Below are 5,652 nucleotides of genomic sequence, written 5' to 3'. Positions count from 1 at the left end.
ATAGTGTGGGGAGGAGACTGGTCAGATCTCTGGGCTGGTAACACAGTGACATGATGTGAGGAGGAGAGCAGGAGTATAATAGGGGCTGATGTCTCCTGATGTATGAGATACACCAGATAGTGTGAGGAGGAGACTGGTCAGATCTCTGGGCTGGTAACACACAGTGACATGATGTGAGGGGGAGAGCACGAGTATAATAGGGGCTGATGGCTCCTGATGTATGAGATACACCAGATAGTGTGAGGAGGAGACTGGTCAGATCTCTGGGCTGGTAACACACAGTGACATGATGTGAGGGGAGAGCAGGAGAATAATAGGGGCTGATGTCTCCTGATGTATAAGATACACCAGAGAGTGTGGGGAGGAGACTGGTCAGATCTCTGGGCTGGTAACACACAGTGACATGATGTGAGGGGGAGAGCAGGAGTATAATAGGGGCTGATGGCTCCTGATGTATGAGATACACCAGAGAGTGTGGGGAGGAGACTGGTCAGATCTCTGGTCTGGTAACACACAGTGACATGATGTGAGGGGGAGAGCAGGAGAATAATATGGGCTGATGGCTCCTGATGTATGAGATACACCAGAGAGTGTGGGAAGGAGACTGGTCAGATCTCTGGGCTGGTCAGTGGCATGATGTGAGGGGAGAGCAGGAGTATAATAGGGGCTGATGTCTCCTGATGTATGAGATACACCAGAGAGTGTGGGGAGGAGACTGGTCAGATCTCTGGGCTGGTAACACACAATGACATGATGTGAGGGGAGAGCAGGAGTATAATAGGGGCTGATGGCTCCTAATGTATGATATACACCAGAGAGTGTGGGGAGGAGACTGGTCAGATATTAGGGCTGGTAACACACAGTGACATGATGTGAAGGGGAGAGCAGGCGTATAATAGGGGCTGATGGCTCCTGATGTATGAGATACACCAGAGAGTGTGGGGAGGAGACTGGTCAGATCTCTGGGCTGGTAACACAGTGACATGATGTGAGGAGGAGAGCAGGAGTATAATAGGGGCTGATGTCTCCTGATGTATGAGATACACCAGATAGTGTGAGGAGGAGACTGGTCAGATCTCTGGGCTGGTAACACACAGTGACATGATGTGAGGGGGAGAGCACGAGTATAATAGGGGCTGATGGCTCCTGATGTATGAGATACACCAGATAGTGTGAGGAGGAGACTGGTCAGATCTCTGGGCTGGTAACACACAGTGACATGATGTGAGGGGAGAGCAGGAGAATAATAGGGGCTGATGTCTCCTGATGTATAAGATACACCAGAGAGTGTGGGGAGGAGACTGGTCAGATCTCTGGGCTGGTAACACACAGTGACATGATGTGAGGGGGAGAGCAGGAGTATAATAGGGGCTGATGGCTCCTGATGTATGAGATACACCAGAGAGTGTGGGGAGGAGACTGGTCAGATCTCTGGTCTGGTAACACACAGTGACACGATGTGAGGGGGAGAGCAGGAGAATAATAGGGGCTGATGGCTCCTGATGTATGAGATACACCAGAGAGTGTGGGGAGGAGACTGGTCAGATCTCTGGGCTGGTCAGTGGCATGATGTGATGGGAGAGCAGGAGTATAATAGGGGCTGATGTCTCCTGATGTATGAGATACACCAGAGAGTGTGGGGAGGAGACTGGTCAGATCTCTGGGCTGGTAACACACAATGACATGATGTGAGGGGAGAGCAGGAGTATAATAGGGGCTGATGGCTCCTAATGTATGATATACACCAGAGAGTGTGGGGAGAAGACTGGTCAGATATTAGGGCTGGTAACACACAGTGACATGATGTGAAGGGGAGAGCAGGCGTATAATAGGGGCTGATGGCTCCTGATGTATGAGATACACCAGAGAGTGTGGGGAGGAGACTGGTCAGATCTCTGGGCTGGTAACACACAGTGACATGATGTGAGGGGGAGAGCAGGAGAATAATAGGGGCTGATGGCTCCTGATGTATGAGATACACCAGAGAGTGTGGGGAGGAGACTGGTCAGATCTCTGGTCTGGTAACACACAGTGACATGATGTGAGGGGGAGAGCAGGAGAATAATAGGGGCTGATGGCTCCTGATGTATGAGATACACCAGAGAGTGTGGGGAGGAGACTGGTCAGATCTCTGGGCTGGTCAGTGGCATGATGTGAGGGGAGAGCAGGAGTATAATAGGGGCTGATGTCTCCTGATGTATGAGATACACCAGAGAGTGTGGGGAGGAGACTGGTCAGATCTCTGGGCTGGTAACACACAATGACATGATGTGAGGGGAGAGCAGGAGTATAATAGGGGCTGATTGCTCCTGATGTATGAGATACACCAGATAGTGTGAGGAGGAGACTGGTCAGATCTCTGGGCTGGTAACACACAGTGACATGATGTGAGGGGGAGAGCACGAGTATAATAGGGGCTGATGGCTCCTGATGTATGAGATACACCAGATAGTGTGAGGAGGAGACTGGTCAGATCTCTGGGCTGGTAACACACAGTGACATGATGTGAGGGGAGAGCAGGAGAATAATAGGGGCTGATGTCTCCTGATGTATAAGATACACCAGAGAGTGTGGGGAGGAGACTGGTCAGATCTCTGGGCTGGTAACACACAGTGACATGATGTGAGGGGGAGAGCAGGAGTATAATAGGGGCTGATGGCTCCTGATGTATGAGATACACCAGAGAGTGTGGGGAGGAGACTGGTCAGATCTCTGGTCTGGTAACACACAGTGACATGATGTGAGGGGGAGAGCAGGAGAATAATAGGGGCTGATGGCTCCTGATGTATGAGATACACCAGAGAGTGTGGGGAGGAGACTGGTCAGATCTCTGGGCTGGTCAGTGGCATGATGTGAGGGGAGAGCAGGAGTATAATAGGGGCTGATGTCTCCTGATGTATGAGATACACCAGAGAGTGTGGGGAGGAGACTGGTCAGATCTCTGGGCTGGTAACACACAATGACATGATGTGAGGGGAGAGCAGGAGTATAATAGGGGCTGATGGCTCCTAATGTATGATATACACCAGAGAGTGTGGGGAGAAGACTGGTCAGATATTAAGGCTGGTAACACACAGTGACATGATGTGAAGGGGAGAGCAGGCGTATAATAGGGGCTGATGGCTCCTGATGTATGAGATACACCAGAGAGTGTGGGGAGGAGACTGGTCAGATCTCTGGGCTGGTAACACACAGTGACATGATGTGAGGGGGAGAGCAGGAGAATAATAGGGGCTGATGGCTCCTGATGTATGAGATACACCAGAGAGTGTGGGGAGGAGACTGGTCAGATCTCTGGTCTGGTAACACACAGTGACATGATGTGAGGGGGAGAGCAGGAGAATAATAGGGGCTGATGGCTCCTGATGTATGAGATACACCAGAGAGTGTGGGGAGGAGACTGGTCAGATCTCTGGGCTGGTAACACACAGTGACATAATGTGAGGGGGAGAGCAGGAGTATAATAGGGGCTGATGGCTCCTGATGTATGAGATACACCAGAGAGTGTGGGGAGGAGACTGGTCAGATCTCTGGTCTGGTAACACACAGTGACATGATGTGAGGGGGAGAGCAGGAGTATAATAGGGGCTGACGGCTCCTGATGTATGAGATACACCAGATAGTGTGGGAAGGAGACTGGTCAGATATCTGGGCTGGTAACACAAAAGTGACATGATGTGAGGGGGAGAGCAGGAGTATAATAAAGACTGATGGCTCCTGATGTATGAGATACACCAGAGAGTGTGGGGAGGAGACTGGTCAGATCTCTGGGCTGGTAACACACACTGACATGATGTGAGGGGGGAGCAGGAGTATAATATGGGCTGATGGCTCCTGATGTATGAGAGACACCAGAGAGAGTGGGGAGGAGGCTGGTTAGATCTCTGGGCTGGTAACACACAGTGACATGATGTGAGGGGAGAGCAGGAGTATAATAGGGGCTGATGGCTCCTGATGTATGAGATACACCAGAGAGAGTGGGGAGGAGGCTGGTCAGATCTCTGGGCTGGTAACACACAGCGACATGATGTGAGGAGGAGAGCAGGAGTATAATAGGGGCTGATGGCTCCTGATGTATGAGATACACCAGAGAGTGTGGGGAGGAGACTGGTCAGATCTCTGGGCTGGTAACACACACTGACATGATGTGAGGGGAAGAGCAGGAGTATAATAAGGGCTGATGACTCCTGATGTATGAGATACACCAGAGAATGTAGGGAGGAGACTGGTCAGATCTCTGGGCTGGTAACACACAGTGACATGATGTGAGGGGGAGAGCAGGAGTATAATAGGGGCTGATGTCACCTGATGTATGAGATACACCAGAGAGTGTGGGGAGGAGACTGGTCAGATCTCTGGGCTGGTAACACACAGTGACATGATGTGAGGGGGAGAGCAGGAGTATAATAGGGGCTGATGGCTCCTGATGTATGAGATACACCAGAGAGTGTGGGGAGGAGACTGGTCAGATCTCTGGGCTGGTAACACACACTGACATGATGTGAGGGGAAGAGCAGGAGTATAATAAGGGCTGATGACTCCTGATGTATGAGATACACCAGAGAATGTGGGGAGGAGACTGGTCAGATCTCTGGGCTGGTAACACACAGTGACATGATGTGAGGGGGAGAGCAGGAGTATAATAGGGGCTGATGTCACCTGATGTATGAGATTCACCAGAGAGTGTGGGGAGGAGACTGGTCAGATCTCTGGGCTGGTAACACACAGTGACATGATGTGAGGGGGAGAGCAGGAGTATAATAGGGGCTGATTGTTCCTGATGTATGAGATACACCAGAGAGTGTGGGGAGGAGACTGGTCAGATCTCTGGGCTGGTAACACACAGTGACATGATGTGAGGAGGAGAGCAGGAGTATAATAGGGGCTGATAGCTCATCATGTATGAGATACACAAGAGAGTCTAAGGAGGAGACTGGTCAGATCTCTGGGCTAGTAACACACAGTGACATGATGTAAGGGGGAGAGCAGGAGTATAATAGGGACTGATGGCTCCTGACTTCCTCACTGGGAAAATATATATTCCTCATTAGTTTGTACTTACAGAGGAGGGTGTAGTATAAGAGATTGCTGTAGTGACTGAGCAAGGAGAATATGTGACTCTTTTCTGTATTAAATGATTATTACTCACCTTTGCTGATATCTGTAGGGATCTCCTCCTCCTTACACTGCTGATCACCCCTCACATACGTCTCTTCTTCTCCTTCTATATCTTCTGCCTTTATATCAGTCACATACGTCTCTTCTTCTCTCTCTGTATCTTCTGCCTTTATATCAGTCACATACGTCTCTTCTTCTCCCTCTATATCTTCTGCCTTTATATCAGTGACATACGTCTCTTCTTCTCCCTCTATATCTTCTGCCTTTATATCAGTCACATACGTCTCTTCTTCTCCCTCTATATATTCTGCCTTATATCAGTCACAAACGTCTCCTCTTCTCCCTCTGTATCTTCTGCCTTTATATCAGTCACATACGTGTCTTCTTCTCCCTCTGAATCTTCTGCCTTTATATCAGTCACATACGTCTCTTCTTCTCCCTCTATATCTTCTGCCTTTATATCAGTCACATACGTCTCTTTTTCTCCCTCTATATCTTCTGCCTTTATATCAGTCACATATGTCTCTTTTTCTC

The sequence above is a fragment of the Pseudophryne corroboree genome, unplaced genomic scaffold, assembly GCF_028390025.1.
Source record: "Pseudophryne corroboree isolate aPseCor3 unplaced genomic scaffold, aPseCor3.hap2 scaffold_1379, whole genome shotgun sequence".
Lineage (NCBI taxonomy): Eukaryota > Metazoa > Chordata > Amphibia > Anura > Myobatrachidae > Pseudophryne > Pseudophryne corroboree.
This window is presented reverse-complemented; position numbering follows the sequence as displayed.